Source organism: Citrus clementina, unplaced genomic scaffold, assembly GCF_000493195.1.
Source record: "Citrus clementina cultivar Clemenules unplaced genomic scaffold, Citrus_clementina_v1.0 scaffold_3, whole genome shotgun sequence".
Lineage (NCBI taxonomy): Eukaryota > Viridiplantae > Streptophyta > Magnoliopsida > Sapindales > Rutaceae > Citrus > Citrus x clementina.
The window spans coordinates 40,579,374-40,606,022 of NW_006262339.1; the positions used below are offsets into that span (position 1 = coordinate 40,579,374).

The window sequence follows — 26,649 nt, forward strand, 5'->3', positions numbered from 1 at the left end:
AGAAGGAAGGTACTGACTACAATGAAGTTTTCTCTCCAGTTGTAAAACATACTTCCATTCATATCCTACTTGCCTTAGTTGCACAATATGAGTTAGAGTTGGCTCAATTGGATGTTAAGACGACATTCTTACATAGAGATTTGGAGGAGAAAATCTATATGACTCAACCTTGTGGTTTCAAAGTTGCTGGAAAGGAGAATCGTGTGTGCAGATTGAGTAAATCTTTATACAGATTGAAACTAATTATTCGAATGCGTTGAGTTTGGAGAATTATGAACTACGGTTGGCTTGATCCCATATTTTGGGTACGTAGGCAGTCGAAGCGACACATCCATTTTGGATCCTTATTGAAGGATTACATTAGGGATGATGGTTCGTTTGTAGTTTGCTCAAATTTGGACAACTTTTCGCCGATGTGGAGAATTGTTGAAAAGTCAAAACAACTTTTTGACATGCATAACTTTCTAGCCGCAATATTGGAAATATTGATGAAGCATGTGGATGGAATCATGCAAAAATGAAGCCAAATGAGTTGGTGAAGCATGTGATAGTTTGACAATTTCACAACAACTTTGACAATTTGGCAAATTGTTGGTGAGCGCTGAATTTGTAATAGTGCAAAATACTTCCTATAAATAGAGGAGTTTTTCATTTGTTAAGCATCCTAAAAATTTGTTAAGCTTATAAGTTTCTAAGCTTTTAAGAGTTCTGAGAGTGTGAGCAATTAGAGAGTGTGTGTGAGAGTACTGGGTGTATTTGGATTCTGGGAAAGTGAGGTTTCTTTAATCAAATTTGTACTCAAATATTTGTTAATAATACAATTATTTTTCTCTTGCTCCCGTGGACGTAGGCATATTGCCGAATCACGTAATTCTTGTGTCCTTTATTTTTCTATGATTATTCGGTGCGCTTGATTCCGCATTCCGCACACAACAGTCTCTTTATTACAGTTTGTTTCACCTTTGCGCTATGCCCATATTTATTCGGAAAAGCTTGTGCTTGTCCCTCATTGCTACTCTGTTAAGGATTATAAACAGGTATATCTTTGATATATTTGGTAACAGTAAATCCTTATATGGCTTTATATCATCTTTTTTTAATCCTCCTTCAAAAGCAGGGGAAGTTATCTTCGTAACAATCTGCATTCCGTGGATTGTTTCCTTTTGTCCATGAAATATTTAGTTCAATTTATTTAGCACTTTAGTTTGAATGAAGCTTGTTGGGGAATTAATGTAGAAATGAAGATCTTGCTTGTTTTTTCAATTATGTGGATGAAGCTTTGACCTAGGAACTTCTACTGTAGTCTAGAGAATATTGTTTCTTCTATATCGATGTGATGAACTGGGTAATTTTTGTCAAAGGTGTTTGAAAGTTTTATATTTGCTGTAATCTTTCTGTTCATTTGTTGCATAAAGCATGTTGGAGATTCAATGTAGAAAAAGGAATCTTGATTCTTTCTTTAGTTATGTGGATAAAGCTTTGATTTAGGAACTTCTTCTCTAGTCTGAATAATATTATCTTCTTCTATATGGATATGATTAACTGGGTGATTTTGACAAAGGCTTTTGAAAGTTTTCTGTTTCTGAAATCTTTCGGTTTTATTTGTTGCAGATGACAAACCTCTATTTATTCTTTTGCCCAAACAACTTCGGGTAGTTAGGAAGAATATTTTTGTGAGACTAAAATCCATAAATATATGGAGCATCACCTCTGTATATTGGAGAGCTATGAGAGATCAACTAGTCAGAGGTTAAAACGGTTTGGGATCCTGTTACAATGTATTTAGGTTTTGTTTGGGAAGTTGTGCTGTTTCAACTTTGTTATTTAGCTTTGCTTCTTCAGTTATCTGTTGCTCTGTGTACGTCGGTTGCTTATTTATAAGCACTTCTCATTGCTTCATTTCTAATATAGAATGAACCCACAATTATGTATGACAGAACCAATGTTACAAAGATAGTTCTGGCCATTTTTGTAGAGGTGGCCATTTTAGTTCTCATTTAGTTTGCTTACAATGATTTTTGGACTTCTGTTTTATGGCAGAAATCCACAAAGGCAGTCTTTTGAAACAGCAATTGCATACTCTTGGCGTGAATGCATTGATGTCTCTTCAGCATTTTCACATCTTTTTATGCTATAGCCGAGAATTGGGCCAGAAGTAAATCCTTGATTATGCGTAAACCGATAACCATCAAAAGCCAATTAAATTGCCTTTCCTAACCCAAAAGTATCCTAATCCAATGTTTGCTATATGATTTCAAACCAAGTTCAATTTGTTCAATTCATAATTAAATGGCGAAGAGAATATTTTAATGAGTTCAAATAGTTCCACTTTATTAATAACTTGGTAGAAACCTAATGAAAGTGAGGGTATTGGAGTCTCTTTATTTGAGAGTATTTTCTCTTATTTATTTATTATTTTAGATTTCTATGCTGTATTTTTCTGGTTTATTAAAAAACAAATCCTCCTTCAAAACATTTCATAATTTTATGAGCATTATAAAATTATATCTTTAAACCACACGGTTTAAGAGCTTTCTCAATTTTTACTGCATTTTAAAATTCCTGATTGGAATATATATATATATATATATATATATATATATATATATATAGTAACTAAACTATGTCTCCATGCAACTAGTTGGCCCCGAACTTTGCTTGAAGGGATTTCACTACGCTTGAAGAGTTTTCACTACATATGGATCAAGTTGGAATGCCCTGGCGAGAGCATAAGGATCAATTGGTGGATCAAATCCGAAGACTGCATCTGCAATTGTAATAATGCTAGGATTCTGGCTGCTCAAAGCAGCAATGGCAAACAGCATTGGTTGTTCCAATATTCACTTTGAAATGAATGAGCCCAATTGGAAACATAAATACATCTCCTTTGTTCAGGGCTCTGGCGAAGAGTGCGTTATTAAGCTGGTTTGATGTCACAAAGCCAACAAAGAGAGTGTCCTCCTGGACTACTGGGATTTTTGTGGCACGAGGCTGAGTGTGAGGTGGGTTTGGCCGCCGTTTGCCGCGTAGTCAATACAAACTACGGATATGCCGAGTAGTGTTGAGCCCTAGAATCTGTTCTACATTTACAGTTGTGACTATTGAGCCCACTGGATTTGCTGTACTTTTAGGGATATTGTGCCCTGAAAATCAATCAAAACTACTTGTTAAAAAGATTCTGTTTCGTTTTTATTTTTTGTGTCTTTTACTATTTTATCCCCATAATTAGACTTATGATACACAAAGGTCAACAATTAATCAATAAAAGGAAAAAATTAATCATAAGTCTGATATTAATGGTAAAATAAAAATAGACAAAAAATTAGAAAGTTCATTTAATCATTTTAATGCCAAAGAGTTTTAATGAGTTTTGAAACGTAAGGAGAGAAATAGTAGATTTACTTGAACAATAAGAGGATTTTATCATTTTCCCACTCATATACAGAAAAAAGATACACCCCACATGTCTTGAACTTGAAATCATTGATGGCAACACAAAAATCCTGGAGATGGCTAGGGACAGAGGCAGTGGCCAATGAACAAGCCAAAACCATGAGGACAGAAGCTACAAGAAATTGAACTCCTTTGATGTTGATTACGCTAGGTATGTGTCTATCTCAAATTCTTTCCAACTCTAGGGGGTGAGAAATGAATTATGGCATAAGTAGCCTTTCATAGTCGGATTGAATTATAACGATCCAAAGACTTACCAAGTTTATTGGTTCTTTTTTTTCATGCGTTATAAATGAAGATTAGTGAATTCTCCACGAGTATGTACATAACTGTCCTTAGATTATTTATTTTGCTAATTTGTTAATGTTCAACAGATAATTTTTTAATTGTGTATTTGTTGTAAGTGCTTATTTTTCCTACATCTAATTTTCATATGTGGGCTGCTGCTATTGTATATCGATAAGACTGACACCAATACTAGAAATTGTTTATGATCAATGAAGTAAAAAAGTGGTGCTTTGGTAATATTGGGGATTGCGGGCGTTCCATTCAAATAATCTTGTAAATTTAAAGTGTTGTTTGATGATCCATATCTATGTCACATAGATTTGGTCATTTATAATATTTTATATAATACACAGTACATGGAACTAGAATGTGTGGATAATCTATCTCGAACGATCTATCCCTATGTCTCAAATTAATCTTCAATCTGCAAATGTACATATGCACGCTTAAGATATTAAAAAACGTTTCAACATATTTTCATATTTATCTGATCATATCATTTTTTTTTTCGTTCCAAGTGGGAAAATATTTCATGGTCTTGGATAGACATCCACACCTCTTTGTGGGTGTGCATGAGTCTATTATTTTAGCAAACTAGGGAAGGATGATGGATGAGGAGAAAAAGATTATTTATGAATTGACTGCTGTAATATTGATATGGTCACAAATTTAAAGGAGTAACGTTACCCAAACAAAGTCTGCACCTCAACAAACATGAGACCATTTAACTCAAATCTACCAGATGATTATGTGAAATGATAGTTAATAAATCAAGGAAAATGATAGTTTCCCCGAGTCAAACCCCGGGTCAAACCCTGAAAACTCAAAACCTGCCGTTTCACAACTAAAGCCAAAAACGACGCATTTTGCTTGCCAAATATTTCCCCTTTCCTCCATTGTTTCCCCTTTCCTGTCTCTTTTTCTTTAGCTGCTTAAGAAGAAACAACGAATTTGCTCACATCAAGCTCAAATCATCATCTTCTTCAAAGATGCCAAGATCCTTGGCTTCTCTTTTCTCCCGCAAGAAATCGCAAACACTTGCCTTCAAAGATAACTACACAAACTAGTTCAACACTTCGTAAAAAACCCTCCTCCCTCTCATTCACAAATCTCTTTCTTCATCTTCTTCGTAAACCCTCCTCTACTCTCACGTCAACCTCCTCCTCAGCCATTTTCTTTTCTATTACGACGCATTAGACATCGCGACCACCCAAGAAAACCCACCCAAGCTTCTCTTCCCATCTTGGTGCAACAGTCTTGAAATCCCATTCCTCTTTCTTCGCGATCTCCACCCTTGTGTCTTCACCAACCTCGTTAGATCACTTCTTGATGAAGAAAGTGAAGAAGAAAAAGAAGACGATGATGATGAATTTTTTGATAATAGGCTGTGGCATGTGTTCATGGCGTGGAGGAATATGTCCAAGAATTTGATGTCACAGATTGAGCAAATTGAATGTGGGTTGAGGCTGATGGTGCTGGCGTTGATTGGTAGAATCAAGAAGGTGCAAAGTCGTTTTGTGGGGAGGATCGCTGATACAATGGTTTTGTGGCATTGATTGGTAAATCCTTTTGGTTATCCAGTGCCGATACAGAGATGAGAAGCATAGCAAACGGTGCCATTTTGATGCCGATAAAAAAAAAAAAAAACACGAAACGGCGTCGTTTGCATTAGTTTCGGGGTTTGACCCGGGACAAACATCAGCGCTGATCAATCAAATATTATGAATAGACTAGATGATTTTAAATGTCATGTCAATTTATCTCTAACTGCATAAGTAAAATATTATTGTATGATGAGATATGTTTATATAGATATAAGATTTTCTACCTACTCATAGTTTATGTTCCTCGACAAAGTGTTCAGATCTTTCTTTTTTTTTTAATTATCATTATTATTATTTTTTTGGTGGTAAATTTGTAAAAATAAAATTAAAAGACTTGTTCATGCTAAAAAATTCTTTCAACAAGGATAAGCTGGTCATTAGCTTCAACTGTTTTATAGAGAAGGTTAGAAAAAAACAAAAGTAGAGTTATTGAAAATTAGATAGGTCATATAGGGATATTGACATGGCTTGAAAGTAAGTTAATGCTTCTTTTTCTTCTCTTCTTGTTACGTGCACATAATGACATAATTAATTGACTGATTGCATGTTTAAACAAGTCAGTACATTAAAATTTCATTGATTGCATGTGTTTTTGACCAAAATAACTCCAACAAGTAAGAACCCTCTCACTGAAAATTGTAAATCATTGTAATTAAAACTTTTTAAGTCCTATGTTATATTCTTCTTACAAGAAATTTTATAATGCATTAAAGGAAATTCAACTGAATAATACATGTATAATATGTATAGTTAAATTTTATATAATTACATTTGCATAGTAATTTTTCAAAATAAATTTACAAACGTTATAATTTCATTTATTTGTTGTATGATTGCCATGATATTTTAAAGTTACTTCAAATTTTCTCTCTCTTTAGGGTTTTGTCCAGTAATTTTTTAGTAGCTTTATTATTTGACAAGCCATCCAAAGCGGCTTTTTTTCTCGTATTACATGTTTCTTTAAGAAAAATCTAATTTTTTTTTGCTCTTTTTTAACAGTTTTAGTTTAAATAAAAATGTTGGATTTTTAATTCGAATTCATGATCCAGTTTGATTGCTTTTGGCGGGAAAGGTTGTTATGCATCAAGCACACTAACAGAAGTTAGTTATGGGACTGCTACTTTGACTTTTGGTTGACCTGAGCTGTTATATAGGCTGATAAGGAGAGTAGGTTTAGGAGCTTGTAGTTAATTCATTTCACTGAGTTAGAAAACACTTGATGACTCATTAGAAATCTGGTTGTAATCTCTTTAAATATGGGCCCTTTACTCTTAATGAAAAAGAGCTTGAAGATGGCTTGTTGTGCATAATCATTGGTGGTTAGTTTTGATCATCTCTTGCCTATGTGCTATGCATTCTACTTACTAGCTGTGTTTGTATCAATTATTGGGGCAAATTTTGGTTATACGTTAGGAAATTGATGGGTGAAACAGACATATAATTAAAATGAAATTGAGAAATAATGATCACACAAGGACACCAGGATTTACATGGTTCGACTTTTAGCCTACGTTCATAGTGTTGTATAAATTTTATTGTACTCGCAACTACAAAAATCTATTATAGTATAGATTTATAGTGACGAGTGTCGATCCCACGAGAAGGTAGATTTAATCACATGTAGGCTTAATTAATCCAAGTTCATATGTGTATTGGTTGGAAATGATTTCTTTATCTTAATATTTAAAATAAAATGGCAAGAATGAATTAAAGATAAAACTATGCAAATGAGGTTCTTGAGTCTTTAAATTCACACTCAACACTTCACCATGGGCTTACTATTCCTTTTTTAGTTCCAATTAATATATGAGGGAGTATTTCCACTCCTTATAAGCCTCATTCTAATAAATACGGTATCAAGCACTCATTGTGCGAGAGAATAATGATCTTCCACTAATGTGTTATTAAGCACACGTTGTGCCAGACGATAAAAATCCTTTTGTCGACAATATGGCAAGATCGTCTACTAAAAAGTTTAGATGCGCTCTCTGTCGACAATAAGTCAAGACGACCAACGAAATACTAAAGGGGAGTTTTCTCTTTAATATATGGTGCTAAGTACTCATCGTGCTAAACAGTAACTATCTTTTACTAGAGAGCTGGTATGTCATACAAAATCTAGTTAAGATACACCGTTTGTCGATGACGAGTCAAAACAACTACTTAAATAAGAAAGATAGAGCAAATAAACTTACCAAATTAGGCCTATAGATCATATTGAGGCTTCACTTTCAATCCAATCTTAAAACTAAATTAGCTATTTCTTTTTTAACTAGGGGTAAAATGAAAATTCTATTAAAATATGTAGAAAATATAAGATGGGGAGAGAGTTATAAAAAATGGAGCTAAAAATTGGATTACGAGCTGCTCAATTGGGGGGGGGGGGGGGGGGGGGGGGGGTGAGAATAATGAAGTACCCGCACAAATTATATTGAAAATTATATGTTTCATCAGTTCAGTTTACGTACCACCATCCTTGGGGTCATTGATGGCTACACAGACATCTTGAAGATGGCCAGGGTCAGTGGCAGAGGCCAAAGAAGAAGCCAAAGCCAAGAGGGCAAAACCTATAAGAAATTGAATTACCTTCATGGTGATTAAGTCACAGGATGTGCCTATCTCAAACTTTAATCAAGTGTTGTGATTTGAGAATCTTGTGAGGAACTAGACTATTTATAGAACCAAGTCCATGAACGAGTTTGTGTGTTCAATTATTAGTCCTCGAAGCAAGTCAAGACTTATTGGGTCCTTAATAATATAACTTTGTAATGTTTTGCATCCCTCGTTTTCATTTGTTTTTCAAAATTTACATGTAGAACTTGATTGATGGTACACATCTTAAATATAAATTGTAAAACATACAAAATAATGTTTGGCTGACAATGATATAACTTTGTAATGTTTTGCAGCTCTCATTTTCATTTTTGTTTGTTTGCTGGTACACATATTAAATGTAAATTGGAAAACATACAAATCAAAGTCTGGCTACAATGATAAATGAACCGACCAGCTTCGAATTTTCCTGGGTAAATTAATCTAGTCTCATCAAAACTGACTTGATATTAATCTAATTAATGAAAATTTTGTTAAAAATTCAGCACTCTTTTATAAACATAACACTCTCAATATACAAATATGAATATAACACTCCCCAAAATAATTTAATATACAACCAACTCTAATGATCAACATTCTCAATAAAAATACTAAATTTTAGTATTTGACTCAAAATATCTATAGGGTATCAAAAGATTATATTATAACTAAGGGAAATTATCATTGCACCACCTTTATTTTGTCTTATGTTTATCCAACCACTACAAAATTTTAACATGTACTTTGCACCATTTTTCTTTTCACATTTGTATCAACTAGTCACTTTACATTAACACTATTAAATAATTTTAATAAAATGATAATTTTACCCTAAATAAATTAAAAGATCATTTTATTTTATAAAAAATTTAAAAAATAAAAAAATATAATGGTAAAAATATCCCTAAATTTAATAAAAATAAATCCCAAAATTAGAATTTTTATTTTTAATAAAAATTATTTTAATATAAAATTATAATTATAAAAATAATTACAAAATTTTGGGATTTAATAAAAATCTCCTAAATTATTAAAATTTTAAAATTTATTCTTTTAAGAAATAAATTAAGTTATTTTAATAAAATTTTACAAATTATAATTTTTAATAAATAAATTTATTTATTTTTATTAAAATTTTTAATAAAAATAATTATTAAAATTTTGTAAAATCTAAATTTAGTAAAAATCAGTTGACCACCTCTATTTGAGATTTATGTTTTTTATTAAATTTAGGGATATTTTTATGATTATAATTTTTAATTTTAAAAATTTTTATAAGATAAAATAATCTTTTAATTTATTTGGGGGTAAAATTATCATTTTATTAAAATTATTTAATAGTGTTAATGCAAAAGTGACTAATTGATACAAATGTAAAAAAAAAAATGGTGCAAAATACATGTTAAAATTTTGTGGTGGCTGAATGAACATAAGGCAAAATAAAGGTGGTGCAATGATAATTTCCCTATAACTAATATTAACATATTTGTTTATTCTTAATCCCAAAAGAATAATATAACAAAATTATACAATCCCAAAAGGGTGAGATGATCCGGATGTCCTAACAAAAAAATCATCTATATCTTCTAATATCATCACGTGGCCAAAACTCAAAATATATTTACAGCCGCTGGGTCGGTTTGGTGTACCTGCAACCTCCTGTTGGGGGGAGGAAAATATAATAAAAACCGAATGAGTATAAAACTCAGTGAGCTTAGTGAGTATATAGTAATTTTTGAAAACAAATTTTTACTTTAAAAGAAATAATCATATCATTTCCAAACACAATTTCATCAAACCATATGCGAGAAACCAGTAATAAATCATTTAACATTTAAATCAGATTACCAACCTTGAAAAGCATATATAATATCGTAGCTAATAACCATGGAAATCATATCACAATATCATATAGAATACACAAATATGAAAATCATCACTAAACAAGTACCAAGAGGAATAATCTCATCGTATCCGGACCTCAACGGATGGACAATGACGTACTATTTAGATATTGTCACACCCCGGAACTACACGGATAGACAAGAAAATATCATCTCATATCTCATGATATATGTGCATGTATAATCTAGTCCCCAAAGGACAAAAGCGCCCAAGCACATGGCCCAAAGCCTCTATGTGTACTCAGACGAGCCCTCAATGCATGTATCTCATATGTATCATCTGTATATGTATCACTGTTATCATCATATCACATGCATATGCCCCCAAAAGGCAGAAGTGCCTAAACACACGGCCCAAAGCCTCTATGTGTGTTCAGACGGGCCCCAAAGACCTCTCATCTCTATACTTATAAAAGAGAAGGGTATTGTCGAATGATTTTAAAAACAATCTCTATACTCATATTCATATAAATTATAATCATACTTTAAATCATACATTTCTTTTTATTATCACATCTAAATCCACTTTTCTCATCTTTAAAATACCATAATATTTTATTCAAAGTCGATACGAAAAACTATTAACGAAACATTTTAATATAATATCAATGCGTGAATAAAATCCATTTCAAGAAAATCATTAAATCAGAACATTTAAAATACTTATTTCGCAAACATACTTTACTATCATAATTAATTATGAAAATAAATTTTGTATATTCCACTCACAGTGACGATGTTTACGCTCGGTTATCGTCCACGTCCGCGGACTGACTCTCACTTGCGGATCCTCCTAAATCAAGAAAACGACATAATTATTTTCTATAAATCAGAATTAGGACTAAATTTATGCAACAAACTCGAAACAAACATCTATCCATAATTTACAACTCCCGTATCGATAAAATTACTAAAATACCCTTAAATATGTAAATCATTAAGATACTTCGAAATTATAAATCACCGAATTACCCTCGGAATCATAATTACACCCAATCTTCAATTTCAGGAATTACTAAAATATCCACAGGCTCATAAATTACAAAACCGCTATCAAAATGTGAAATTACCGAATTGCCCTTACCGGTCAACGGTGGCCGGAATTCAAGCAACGGTGACCGGGAAGCTCAGGTCAGACGCTTCTCGCTGAGCTGAGTTCAATGATACCGGCAGTGTGCTCCCACGCGTGGCGACGGCACCAGAATCTAGCTCGACAGTCGTGTTACTACAACGGCTGAACCACGACAAATCGACGGCTCTTGGTGGGTGTGGATGGTCAGAAAATTAAAGGGGAGTCGTGGGGAACAAAATCCAGCCGGTGCTGTCACCCAAAACCGGTGAAAATCTCAACAGAGCAAGGTGGAAAAGTAGCGGGTTTTTCAAGCTTTGGTCACCGACGTTCTAGCTGTTTTCCGGCGACGTGGACGATTGGGGCATGATGGCCGGTTTGCAAGCTTCAGATTGGTACCAAACTTGACCGGTTGGGTGGCCGGAATCACAAGATATCGCCGGGTCGAATTTCAGGTCAAACGGGTCGGGTTTCGGGTCGGTTTACAGCTTCTCTCACTCTCTCGTACGTGTGTATCTGTTTCCCTGTGTCAAACTTCTTCTTTTACTTTTATTTACTTTTTAACCGCCTCATCTTTTTTTTTTTTTTTTTCCACGTGTGTTACAATAAAACCCAAAACAGGTTAGACACGTTTCCACCAATCTTCAAAACGAACATAAAATATAATAAGAAACAATATTTTAACGCGTTTCCAAAGCATAATTAAAATATAATTTTTTCATTGGAAAGAAACGAGTTGAAGAATTTATGAAAATGGGTGAGAAACAAATTCAAGTCTCTGGCCACAGGCTAACAGTTGAGAGTCATGTTCTGTAAATATCGATGTTACCGGACTTGATTGGTTTGTTGTTGGACTTAATGAAGATGCATTATTAGCCATTTTTTCTTTTTCATATCAATTTTCATAGCTGCTTTAATCATTTTTAGTTATGAATGCATTACCAATGATGCACTTGTTTTTTTCATTACGTGTTAAAATATTGTTTTCTGTAAATATCGATGTTACCGGACTTGATTGGTTTGTTGTTGGACTTAATGAAGGTGCATTATTAGCCATTTTTTTCTTTTTCGTGGCTGCTTTAGCCATTTTTTCTTTTTCGTGGCTGCTTTAACCATTTTTAGTTCTATGATTGCTTTACCAAGTCAATGATGCACTTGTTTTTTTTCATTAAGTGTTAAAATACTGTTTTCAGTGGTCACGTTAATTGATATATATCATTTTCCATCTTATTTTCAGTGATCACAAATCAAAATGTGAATAAGCTGGTGTCGGCACGTTTGGTTAGAGATAGTGATATCATTTTCCAATGTCAAGTGATATATATCATTTCAACTTTAAAAGCTAATTTTAATATTTAATAAATATTTTTACAAATAACTTTTAGTAAAATCATGTAAATTTTGAAAAATAGAAAAAAATAGTTTTTTAAAATCTGATTTCGAGAATCACTTTTATACTTAATATATAATTTATATATATCCTCATATATAAGACAAAAATTCAAAATCATCCTTATTAATTAGAAAATAAAATTATTAATTTTAAAAAATTATTATTATTATCAATTATATTGAGATAACAAAATAAAAAATAAAATTGATAATATAAAATATTTATTTTAGTTATCAATTATTATATATACACAACTAAAAATATTTTATTTACATGTTTATAAATGTGTAATTAAATTTTATTCAACAAATGTTCACTTCACTTATTTATATTCTTACAACATTTTAACATTAAGATTTACCAAATACATACAACCGCTTTTAAAACTCACAACATTTTTAAAAATAAATTTTACTAAACTTTTAATTGGTTCTCTATTATAGCTGATTATTTCTACAGTATGACTAACAATAATTATTTTAAAAACTATAACATTATTAACTTAGCCCTTAGTGACTCAATTGATTAAAATTAAGTCAATTAAATCACTAAGTTAGGAAAACAAACCGCCCTTTAGTTACTTTCTTAATGTAAATATTAGTAAATTATAATGCAAATAAAGATAATAATCTCTTCCTTTGTTCACTTTTTTAATTAAAATTAGTTGCATTAGCTATTTTGAATAACAAATTGAATTGATCACGAAATAATAATCTCTTCTTCCAATCATATGAGTGGGTTTGAGTGACTCAGGTAGTCATGGGAATTTGTTTTATTTGATTTCTACACTTGGCTTTTTAGGATTATTTGTAAGGACATTAATTATGTATTTTTAATGGGTTTATATGTTAATTATATTGCATGTAATATTAAAGGTTTGTCAACAAGTTGGCAACCATTTAAGAGTATCTCCAAAAATCTTTATAAATTTTATTCTTTAAATATCTATTTACTTACCTATGTGACAAATAGAAGGGTGAAAAAATATGATATTCTCTAAAAGTCTCTTCAAATAAAAATAGGTTAATATTATTTTAATCAAATAATAATTTTTTTAAAGGAAAAGTCAATATCAATTAAAGCACTTATCTCTCTTTCTCCAATGAAAAGTAAGAAAACATAAATTGAAGATGGAGAAATCAAATCTTCAAATTTAAAAAGAGATAATCATTTCTTATTTAAAAAATCTTAATTGAAGTGTCTTTTGAAGTCGTAAATATTGATGTGGCTCTTTAAATAAGTAATAAAATCTTATTTGAAGAGCGTTTTGGTGATGCTCTAATTAGTTAAAATGCATTCATGTCAGTATTTAAGATACGTATCACTTTCTGGCAACAATGTTAATATATGTTTCCGTTCGAACTTTCCACTTGCTGCTTGACCCATGTAAGTTATGAAAAAGTTTCCGAGAATTGACTTACAAAAGGATGCTAATCTCTTTTCTTTTTCTCTTTTTTCCGGGGGAAATTGCAGGTCAAGAATCTGGAGAGGTCATATTTCAAAATGTCGAGGCTCCATTGTTCTGGGCAGAAGCCCCAACACTTCAAAGTAACTGAGAATGACTTGGACTTCCCTTGCGATAGATAGGTAGACGGGAAGGGAAACGGGATTGCAGATAAAAGCAAAGAGAAATAATAGAACGATGATTATTGTATTTAGAAGAAATTGTTTCACCTTATTCAAATGACGCCATGGCTGTGTTTGTGATGTCAGTGCTGACGATGGATTGTAGTTTGTGTCCAAATGTACCTTCTTCTTTTTTTGGGTCTGAACCATCCGGTATCCGGCGATCACATTGGGCCCCGACTACTCCGGATTCGGGACGGGTGCTAATAAAGCCCTCCCAACGAGGGCGACTCCCAGAGAACTCGAACTGAAGAGCTAACCCAATCAACCCACCTAAGGAGTTCAGCCGGCGCCAGCTGAACCAACACCTCGTTGGTTCCAAATGTACTTTTCTATGTATAAGGATTCGTAAAAAACGTTGGAGATTAGAAAAGAAAATAAATAGATCCTTCCTCAAGCTGTCGGTGCTCTTCTATTAGAGTTGGGACCAGTGGCACCTCTTTAATCTCATCATAAAATTCCTTTTTCAGTTATATTTACTTTATTTGTGATAATGTCTTTTTTTTCCTTTTTTTATTTTAAGAACACTTTTAATTTTTTATTTAATTTTTTTAGTTAAAACTTTAAAAGTAGTAGTGTTATTCATTTTTTATTTCTTTTGTAATCTTATTATTATCTTACGCATAAATTAAAAGATTTAAAAAAAAATTTAGGTGATGAATTTTTTAATGTTAATTATTTAATTAAATTATACATATGTTAAACTATAATTTAAAAATAATTTTTAAGTACACAAATATTTAATTAATAAGAAATATGAAAAGAATAATAGATTATTTCAAATTTTGTATGGTTTATTTTAGTTAGATAAGAAGTAACCGGCAAAAAATTTAAAAAAAGATTGATTATAATTATAAGTAATTTTTTTTAAAGATAGATTATGAATATAAGTGATTTATTAAAAAAAAAATTATGTATGATTAATTTTATTTGAAGCAGGGTTTTGAAGGATAATGAAGGGGTCCCAAACGCTGTGGGTTTGTTGGCTCTTCCGCTGTCAAAAGTCACGTATGCTTGGAAGCTTTTAAAAAGCATGATGGTAATGTAATACTGCAATTGGATCATGGATTTTTCATTTAAGAAGATAGCCACCTGGCGGCAACTCTGATATACAAAACATGTATTTCAGAATACGGAATCTATCCAAACATATAGCATGCAAGTGCGATTGCCAGCTCGAGCAGTTTTTATTGCGGAATTCTTTCAAACACATAGCACGCATGTGAAGTTCCCGCATTGGACCTTCCAAGATGTTAGTTTCTCTATTCAGAAACTGAACTCAATGCCTCATCCCCTCCTTCAAAGCCATGACCCTCGTGGCCGCGGTTAACACCTCATATTGGGAAAGGGACTATCACAACCAGTTGTAAATTAAGCGGAAACAAAACTTTTTCTCTTTTTGTGTGATTAAAATATGATGTGTACCACAAATAAATAGGCAGAAAAATAAACTAATAAATCTAAAGTAAAAACCAACCACAAGAGACACAAATTTTTATGTGAAAACCCCAAAGCGAAAAAAACTATGGGACCGTAATCCGATATAATCTTTCAATATATTAATGAGATTACAACACAAATTCTTCTCTAGATAATACTAAAAGCTACCAACATCAAGAATCTCAATATTCTTGGCTTACAGTAACAGTCTAATAAACAGTCTCTCTAATAAGTAGGTATCTTAAATAATAGCCAACGAGAGAATAAAATAAAAATTAAGACCAATAAAATTATAGAAGGCGATGTCAAGAACTTACCCTCAAAATTTAAGAGAAAATGGAGTTAAAATCGCCTTCTGATCATCTAATTAAAGATTGAAAATCTTACCCCCAAATAATCTCAACTCTACTGTCTATTCTTTTCCCTCCCGTCTTTCTCTTCTCTCAAAAGGTTACTGCCGCCTCCACTTATGCTTGTTTATATAGCCAAATTTCATGAAAATTTTCATTTGCCCCCTTTAAGTTTTCTTTAATTACTTAATTATCCAAACTTATTAAACTTTGAGCTTGGGCCAACCAAATAAGATGGACCCAACAAATCTCCCTCTTCAGATCATATGGGGGGCACCACTAAACCCGCTTTCTATATACAACTTTATAGCTTTTCCTTGGACAATGATTTTGTCATCATATCTGACCCATTCTCCATTATGTGTATCTTTTCAACCTACAACTGTTTCTTCTCAAGCACATCTCGTATCCAATTATACCTCACATCAATATGCTTGGATTTTGAATGGTATGTCGAATTCTTTGCCAAGTGAATGACACTCTGACTGTCGCAGTACACAACAAAATTATCTTGCTTCACACCCAAATCTTGTAAGAAATTCTTCATCTACAAGGTTTCTTTGCAACCTTCAGTGATTGCAATATACTCTGCTTCTGTGGTAGACAAGGCAACACATTGCTGAAGTTTAGACTGCCATGAGACTGCTCTCCTTGCAAAGGTGAGCAAATATTCTGATAGAGATTTTCTGGAATCAACATCTCCTGCCATGTCTGGATTAATGTACACTTATAACACAAGTTTATCACCATCAAAACATAAACATGCATTGGAAGTGCCTCTAAGGTATATGAGAATCTACTTTACTACAGTCCAGTGTTCTTTGCCCAGATTAGAGAGAAACCGACTGACTACACTAACTGCATGAGCAATATCTGGTCTTGTACAAACCATGGTGTACATCTAACTACCAACTGCTGAAGTATAAGAAACTCATTTCATCTTTTGCTTCTATTTCTCACTTGTAAGAGAATGCTTGGAAGTAAGCTTGAAATGGCCTGCAAGTGGAGAACAAACTGGTTTTGTCTTGCTTATGTTAAATCTTTCAAGAACCTTTTCAACATATATTTCTTGAGATAACCATAACTTCCCAGATTTTTTATCGCGGGAAATCTTCATGCTAAGAATCTGTTTCACCGGTCTTAAGTCCTTTATTTGCAAAAGACTTGCTAAGCTCCCTCTTCAGATTGTCAATCTTACTAGCATCTCAGCCAACAATCAACATAGCATCCACATAAAGCAAAAGAATAATGAAATAATTATCACCAAATTTCTTCACAAAAATACAATAGTCACACATAGTCTTACTGAAACCATGATTCTCCATAAAAGAATCAAACTTCTTGTACCACTGCCTTGGTGCCTGTTTTAGCCCATACAAACTTTGGCTCCTCCCCCACCTTTCTTTCTTTTCTGAAATAAGTGCATCTGACTTAGAGGGAACCGCTTCAACACTTTTTCTTCTAGATTCTTCATTCTGCAGCCTATCTGTAACCATATTCAAGGTTAATTTCCCATTCGACACTGAATTATTTACCGACACCACTAATGTCTCCCAATTATCAGGCAAAGAACTAAGCAACAACAATACTTGTAACTCATCATCTAGAATATTTTTCATAGTAGTCAACTGATCAACCAAGCCTTGAAACTCACTAATGTATTCAGTTGTACTGCGCCCTTCCTTGTATTTCAAATTAACAAGTCTTTTCATCAGATTGACTTTATTATGTGCTGTCGGCTGCTCATAAATCGTCTCTAATTTTCTCCAAATAACATCAACCTTGGATTCTTTCGCGTCACGGTGATACACACTTTGATCAATCCATGATCTAATAGTACCCACAATCTTCTAGTTTAATTGAGCCCATTTCTTATTATCTAAATCGGCGGGTCTATCTTATTCGCCTTCAATGGGTTCATGTAAGTCTTTTATGTACAACAAATCTTCCATCCTAGACATCCAAATACCATAATTTCATGATTTTAATTTAATCATGCATGCCAAGGACTCCTCCATCTCAACCACATAAGTAATAAAAATACAAAACCTAACGCTCTGATACAACTCTGTTAGGAAAATGCACTACCACAACCAGTTGCAAGTTAACCGGAAACAAAATTTTTTCCCTTTTTGTGCGATTAAAATAGGATGTATACCACAAATAAATAGACAGAAAAATAAACCAATAAATCCAAAGCAAAAACCAACCACAAGAGATATAGATTTTTACATGGAAAATCCAATATGGGAAAAACCACGGGACCGTAGTATAATATAATCTTCCACTATATTAATGGGATTACAGTACAAATTCTTCTCTAGATAATACTAGAGGTTACCAACATCAAGAATCTCAATATTCTTAGCTTATAGTAATAATTTAATAACAGTTTCTCTAACACGTGGGTATCTCAAATAGTAGCCAACGAGAGAATAAAATAAAAATTAAGACCAATAGAATTATAGAGGGCAATGCCAGGAACTTACCCTCAAAATTTGAGAGAAAACAAAGTTAGAATCACCTTCCGATTGTCTAATTAGAGATCGAAAATCTTAGTTAGAATCACCTTCCGATTGTCTAATTAGAGATTGAAAATCTTGCCCCCAAATAATCTCAAATCCATTGTCTTTTCTTTTCTCTCCCGTCTTTTTTTTGCCGCAAAAGGTTGCTGTCACCTCCACTTATGCTTGCTTATATAGCCAAATTTCATAACAAATTTTATTTGCCCCTTCAATTTTCCTTTAATTGTTTAATTACCCAAACTTATTAAACTTTGAGCTTAGGCCACCAAAATGAGATTGACTAACACCTCAAAAGACGATTACTACGCAGCCGTAAACCACATCGCCAACATAGTCCGTCACGAAATAGATCCAGAACGCACCCTCAACAGACTCAACCTCACCCTCACCTCAGAGATTGTCTACTGCGTCCTCCGCATCTGCCATACTACTTCCCCTTCTGAATCCCTCCGCTTCTTCACCTGGGCCTGCTCCCAGCCCTAATACTCCCCCACCTCCCTCGAATTCGAACAGCTCATTTGATCCTTGCCCACCACAAACTCTACCAGTCTATGTGGAATCTACATTCTTTTGGCATTTGATTGCGTTACGCACAAGCACGCTGTTATTTATTTTTAAGCAACAATGGTGTTTGTAATTATTGCCTTTTCTGGCTTTATCTAGTGTTTATCTGAGTAATAAACAATACTAAATAGTTTGGTTGATGGACTCTTGGACTTGGTGAAGAAACGTGTTTTCATTTCTTAAATAAAACATTATACACTGAGAGTTATTTATAGATGCAGAGGCTACATTTTTTCAAAGATTACATATGTGAATACGGAAGGAAATGTGTCAATCCGTTCGACGCGGATCTTGTCTTTGACAAGTGCATATTATCCTTTTGACAAGTGTGGATTCTGTCTTTGAAAGCTTCATTCAATGCCGTTTTTTTTATCCTCAACACTCCTCCTCAAGCTGGTGCATAGATATCTTGCATACCCAACTTGTCTAGGAATTTTGTAAATGCCCTGCTTGAAATGGCCTTCGTTAAAATATCTGCAAGTTGATATTCTGATCGAATTTTCGGCAGTTCTAAGATTTTTTCATCTAATTTCTCATTGATGAAAAATCTATCTACCTCGACATGTTTTGTTCGATCATGTTGAACTGGGTTATGAGTAATATCTCGTGTAGCTTTATTGTCACAGTATAGTTGTATTGGTTGTTGTGACGGATAGCCCAAATCATTTAAGATAAAACTTATCAATAGCCCTTTACATACCCCAAGGGCCATGCCTCGATATTCTGCTTTAGCGCTCGAACGGGCAACGACATGTTGTTTCTTGCTTCTTCATGTGACAAGGTTGCCTCCCACAAAAGTAAAGTATCCTAAAGTAGAGCGTCTATCACTAACTGACCCGGCCCAATCTGCATCAGTATAAACTTCTATGTTGCTGTAATCTTTATTTTTGGAAAATAGGATTCCTTTTCCTGGATTTGTCTTCATGTACCTCAGGATCCGCATTACTGCTTTCATGTGTTGTTCTCCGGGATTATGCATAAACTGACGTACAACACTCAATGCATAAGCAAGATCTGGCCTTGTGTGGGACAAGTACATCAATCTTCCAATCAACCTTTGATATCTTCCTTTGTCTACTGGAACTTGGTCTGAGGTAATACAAAACTTCAGTCCTTCTTCTATTGGGGTGTCAATAAATCTGACAAGCTGTCATTCCTGTTTCGTGCAATAGATATAAGGCATATTTCCTTTGAGACAGAAAGATTCCTCCCTTAGATCGAGAAACCTCAATTCCAAGAAAGTATTTTAAGGCACCTAAATCCTTCATCTCAAACTCTCTTGACAAGTACTTCTGAAGAACCTCTGTTTCTTCCTCGTCGTTGCCTGTAACTACCTTATCATCCACATAGACAATAAAGGCAGTGATTTTATCTTGTCATTTTTTAATGAATAAGGTATGATCTGAATTGCTTTGGTTATACCCAAAACGAACCATAGCCTTTGTGAATTTCTCGAACCATGCTCTTGGGGATTGCTTCAACCCATACAATGATTTCTTCAATTTGCATACTTTTTTATTGAGTCATTCTGGTCCACTGCATCCTGGTGGCAAATCCATATAAATTTCTTCAAACAGGTCTCCATGGAGGAAATCATTTTTTACATCAAACTGTTGCACTGGCCAATCCAAGTTGACTGGTAATGATAATAAGATACGAATAATATTAATTTTTGCTGCCGGTGCAAACATATCAGTATAATCAATCCCGTAGGTTTGGGTGTAACCCTTAGCTACGAGTCTTGCTTTGTATCGTTCAATAGAGCCATCTGCTTTGTACTTTATAGTGTAGATCCATCGACAACCCACTGGTTTCTTTTCTGGTGGAAGATCAACTAGTTCCCATATTTGATTTTTCTGAAGAGATCTCATTTCATCATTCATAGCCGCTTCCCACTTTGGGTCTTTTAAAGCTTCTTGCACACTGTTAGGAATAGATACAGCAGATAATTGATTCACAAATGACTGATTTGATTCTGACAAGCGATGGTTAGACACAAAATGACTCATAGGGTAATTAACTATACTAGAGAAGTCAGGCTCGTATGTGGGTTTAGGGATACCTCTATTTTGACGTTGGGAAAGAATTCTTTTGATTGGACTTGTGGTAGGAACATCCTCTACAGACGATTGGTTAGGTATTTCTTCATGTGACTCATTCTCGATTGCAGTTGTGTCTGAATTATTGTGCTCCCCAAATGTGTCTTCACTTATCTCAGCCTGAGAATCATCACCATTTGCTTTTCCAGTATCTTGAAGGTTTACTATCTCAATGGAAGATTGACTTTCTTCAGGTGGAAGATATGTAAGAGTATGAATTTCCTCTTTATTATACTCCCCCTGAAATTCAGACTCTGACAAGTAATACATGATATCTTCATGAAAAACGACATCCATGGTGATGTATATTTTTCTTGATGGTGGATGATAGCATCGGTATCCCTTTTGATGTAAGGCATACCCTACAAACACACAACGTAGTGCTCGAGGAGATAATTTGTCTTGTTGCGGCAAATGAACGAAGGCAACACAGCCAAACACATGTGGGGGCAGATTCGGCACATTTGGTGACATAATTGCATTATTCAGAACTTGAAAAGGAGTCTGGAATCCAAGGGAGCTTGAAGGTGTTCGATTGATCAAGTATGCTGCGGATGCCAGTGTTTCTCCCCAATAAGATAGTGGCATGTGGGCTTGGATTCGTGATGCTCGAACAACTTCTAGTAAATGTCTGTTTTTTCGTTCAGCAACCCCATTTTGTTGGGGTGTCCCCACACAAGTGGTTTGATGGACAGATCCTTGTGATTTCAGAAACTGTTGAATTGTTGTGCTCATATACTCGCCTCCATTATCAGTATGTAGAACTCGAATTTGTGTCATATGATCAAAAGTCATATGATCAGTTGCCCCAGAATCAATTATCTATGTACTATTAATAACAGGTGTAAGAGTTTTAAGGGCCATACCTGGACTGACAGAGGTTGCGATTTGCACTGAAGATTCTTTTCTAAGATCTGTAGTGGATGTGGATTCAGCTACTGCAGTTTTTGATCCATACTTGGTGTTCTTCTTTCGAGTATCCTACCAGTCAGGATATCCAATGATTTCAAAACATTGTTCTTTCGTATGACCCTTCTTTCTACAATGAGTGCAATGGAGTGATGACTTGTCAACAAACTTCCTTTGAGGCTGCTGTCGTGCTATCATAGCAAACGTTTCTGAGTCGACCTTCTTGTTTAGTTTGCTTTGCCGCACATCTTCTCTTCAGATCAGAGAATAACATTATTCTAAGTCTGGGATAATTTCTTTTCGTAGAATTTCTCCACGAACTTGGTCAAATTCTTCATCTAGCCTAGCAAGAAAAATGTGCACTCTCAATCTTTCAACAGACCTTCTGTATATTACAACATCTTCTGAATCCTTCACGACCACTTTATCTCAGTGATCAAGTTCTCGAAATATTTTGATCAATTCTCCATAGAATTTAGAGAGTGGTTGTCCATTTTGCTTGGTAGAGAATGCCTTCTGGTTTAGAGTGAAAACTTGTAATTCATCGCTTTCATCATAGAAGGCTTTTGATAATGCATCCCAAATTTCGTAGGTTGTAGGAATTCGTAAATATCGCTTCATGATCTCCGGAGACATGGATATGAGTAACCATCTTTTTGCTTTTTGGTTCTCACTATACCATTTCTCATATTCCTTTGAAGATTCCTCATATGGCTTTGTACTACTACGAATATATGAGAGTTTTTCTCTTTCTGCAAGATGCATCTCCATTATTTGAGACCAAACATCGTAGTTTGTCTCAGTGAGGATAATTTTAGCATTAAATACTCTATCAGATTGAACAGATTGAATGACAACAGGACTAGATTCAGTTGGAGTTTTCTCCATTTTTTTTTGTTTTTTTTTCGTCTAGATTGAAAGAAGAAAAAAAAAATAACCTTTTTAGATAACAAAACGACAAGTCGTTTAGCCACTGCTTGAAAAACCGACATGTCAGTTATGGTGGAATATAAACGACATGTCGTTTTAATCCTGCTGCACTTCTGGAGACTAAACGTCACGTCGTTTTATCTCTAATTTAAAAACGACATGTCGGTTTTAATATAATAAAAACGACACGTCGTTTTTACTGCTGCACACCGGAGATAAAAAATGACATGTCGGTTTACGTCTTCTTCAACCTCTGGAGCGCGTGAGAGCGCGTGAATGATGACAGAGGTGCGTGGTTGACTGGCCGTGGCTTCGGGTGGCGCGTGTGAGCGCGTGGAAATGTGTTTAAATGCGAAATTTTTACAGTTTCCTCACTGGAAACTGAGAAATGTGATGGTATTCTTGGTTTTTTTAGGAACACACTCTTGGAAAATTGATGGGATTGTTGATAAATTTGTTAACTCAAGTTTTTTACGTATGAGTGGCTTGTTTCTTGATCGGCATGGATATCTGTAATGGTAGGAATGGGTTTAAGAAAGAAAATGGTGGGAAAAATGGTTGTGGGAGGAATTTGGTTTCCTCTGTTTTTGTTACAAACAGAGCAGCGGAACGTGAAGAAACTTGAGAGTATTCATGGCTCTGATACCATGAAGAAACGTGTTTTCATTTCTTAAATAAAACATTATACACTAAGAGTTATTTATATATGCAGAGACTACATTTTTTCAAAGATTACATATGTGAATACGAAAGAAAATGTGTCAATCCGTTCGGCGCGGATCTTGTCTTTGACAAGTGCAGATTATCCTTTTGATAAGTGCGGATTATCCTTTTGATAAGTGCGGATTCTGTCTTTGAAAGCTTCATTCAATGCCGTTTTATTTGATTCTCAACACTTGGTATTGGACTTTGAATTGACACAAAGCCGGTTGACTCGGAGAAATGATTACTTTGAACATTTTTCGCATGCATCATTTGCTCATAACTTTGTTGTTCATCCACATGAAATCAAATACTCATTTGGTATGATAAAAATCAATGGGCAATCATTTTTATGTTAGCTTAAAAACTAGGTTATCTTTGCATAACTATAGTTTTAGAGTTTCTGTTTATGTACTTTATGCTTTCAACTTCTGATGATGAATCGAGTGTTGAGCCCAGAGCAAGCTTTCCTGTTGAAGGATATTAATTTGCAACTAATTCATCGGTTACACATACAGTTAGAAAAATGTGTACCCGAATGCCATGTTATTGCATTTACTAATGTATAGTTCATAAGCATGTCTCTCACTGTATACACGATTAAGGGTGGGTCTGCCTACTACTTTATAACAATTTGGGATGTTCAAAATTCAATTCTATCTGCTCAATCCGTCTGATCCGTAGAAATCCAATCTGTAAAAATTTGATTCGCAGATTGGTGGATTGGATTGAAAATTTGATAATCTGCAATCGGTGGATTGGATATGGATCTACTTCTATAAATCCGCAAACAAATAATAAGTAGTTATTTAATTAAAAAATAAAACTTATAAATATGACATTAGTACTTACTAGTAAATAAATAAGTTAAAATATAGTTACATTAACACTATATTATATATTATCAAATAATAATATAACATAAAAAATAATTAAATAAACAAATATAGCTTCCTAAATAGTTAATTTCATATATTGATCTAAACAAATAAGATTTTTTTCTTTTTAATGTGTTATATTTTGAAACTTTAAATGTATTTTCTAGCTTTATTTAAATAATTAATTAATTTAAATCTTATTTAATTTTAAATTTGATCGGTATTAAAATTAGTTTTATATTTAATTTTTTTATTTATTTAGTTCGTGCATTGGACAGAATTAAGAATTTTCAGTCCGTAAACCAACCTACAAAATGGTGGATTGGATATAGATCGGGTCAAATTCGCATCCGATCCGTAAACGTATGAATTGGATTTGAATTTCACCAATCCATGGATTGAATTAGATTGAAAATTTATAATCCGCAAAATCGTGGATCGAATATGAATTGATATCCAATCCGTAAAATCCAATCAGCGAACACCGCTAATAACAATTTATGTTATACTGACAATATTTTCCGTACTGATCACAAGTTTAAAGTTTTGCTTCTCGAAATGGCTCCTTTCATTTGTTTATTTATTTATTAAAATTGACATTTTTTATTTTTTATTTTTTTGACAAGGAAGGTAATTGAGGTGTTTAACGAGGGGATGATGTTTTCCTTTAAAAGAATAAATAAATAAAAGACAAATTTTTATGCTATGGGGACAAAATGCCAATTGAGAAGAATTCTGTCCCACTAAAATTGGGTTAAGTATTTAATTTGAATTGGCATCTAAAACAGTTGTAGGCTAACCAATATTTCTACGAAAAAAAAAAGTCAGAATTATTGCTAGCTTCTTGTCTTTAATTTTCTAAACTCTGGGCAGTTGGTGTAGTAGTTTTTGCTGCTCTTCTCTTTGCGGCTATAGAGGCTATAGCCGAACGTGAACTAGGAAAGTGGAAACGTTGCACCTTAACATACGTCGTCAACTACGACTACAAATCTATTTCATGGTCCCAAAATATCAATCAGTGCCATTGTAATTATCAAAACTAAAAAATTATGGTTTTAATAAGTTACAGTTACTATCCATGCAAAAATATGCAAAACGTAGTAACATAATAGTGAGCCACTTAATTTTTATATGGGTTGTATGTTATACAAATTGTAATTTAGCAAAACTCAAAAATTATACGAAAGAAAAAATTTATTAATTTTCTTTTTAACTAAATGATTAGAATACATTTACTCATAATTACCAAAGCAAAAATTAAGTCATAATTAAGGGCTTGTAAAACACTTAATTTCAAACCACTAATTTTGGGAGCTACAACAATAAGAGGAGTTAAGCAACAATTAAGTGCTTATAAATGATAACTTTTAGTATTCAAAAACTTACCACAAGCTCAAGCCCATCTCATATGAATAACGCTGTTGTGCGATAGGGATTACAATTGTGTGACAAATGACCCTTGATAAATTTAGACAACTAGTAGAAATTAGAATTTAAATTCTTTATTTTTAAGTTTTTCCAATATTTCAATGTTATTCTCACACATTTAATTAAAATTAAATAAATCTTAAGAACATATAGAGACATGTTTTTGTAATAGGCCTAAAACGAAACTTTAGAAAATACATTTTTATGTTAATTTCTTTTAGGGTAAGTTTCGCCATACCCTCTTATTAAATTGACACACTTCAATTCACCCCCGAAAAGTGTGAAAACCTCAATTACCCCCAAAAAAACTGCTGACTAATGTTGACTGATTGAAATAGGAAAATACCCCAACTTGTAATGGGAAATTTACGAAAATAATTAGTAGATTATAAAAGATTACATGTCTCTTCTTCTTTCTATTTAAATTCAACAATATTTAACTATTAATAATAAATTAATTATAGTTTTGAAACATTCATTTATTTTATTAAGCCAACAACTAAACTTTAGTGGTTTAAAATACATCAACTAATTAATATAGGAAGGAATGTTCTTTCATCTTCCCTCACCAATACCACTAGAACCTAATTTTAATGTCATAATTTCATATTTAATTATGCAACCTTTTATTTAGTGTCTTTTGACTTCTTCAAACTATATAAATATTAAGTATTTAAGATTTATTATGTTTGAGTTTTTTTTATTATTTAACCAATATTCTCTTTAGAAATGTTCTTGTGTTTTTATTTTTTGACTTATTTAAATTTTTTGTATTGTGTGCTTCATGGAGTATTCTTTTCTTCATGAGTTAAACAATGATAAAGATATTTGGATGATAAGGGTTAGGCTTTGTAAAATGTGGGAGTCTGTTAATACCAAGAAGAATGAAGAG

At 33.3% G+C, this 26,649-nt stretch overlaps 1 long non-coding RNA gene and 2 pseudogenes across 1 annotated transcript; 1 reads left to right on the forward strand and 2 right to left on the reverse strand.

Moving 5' to 3' along the window:
* Positions 1–1,398: 1,398 nt before the first annotated feature.
* Positions 1,399–7,982, reverse strand: LOC112099979 (annotated as a pseudogene).
* A 1,368-nt stretch (positions 7,983–9,350) lies between these two features.
* On the reverse strand, positions 9,351–11,431 carry LOC112100041. Its single transcript, XR_002906296.1, has 3 exons — positions 10,929–11,431; positions 10,574–10,637; positions 9,351–9,599 (listed from the first exon to the last, which is right to left on the reverse strand). It is a non-coding gene; the product is annotated as an uncharacterized LOC112100041 (long non-coding RNA).
* Positions 11,432–15,182: 3,751 nt separating this feature from the next.
* Positions 15,183–26,649, forward strand: part of LOC18049407 — a 36,038-nt pseudogene continuing 24,571 nt past the window's right edge.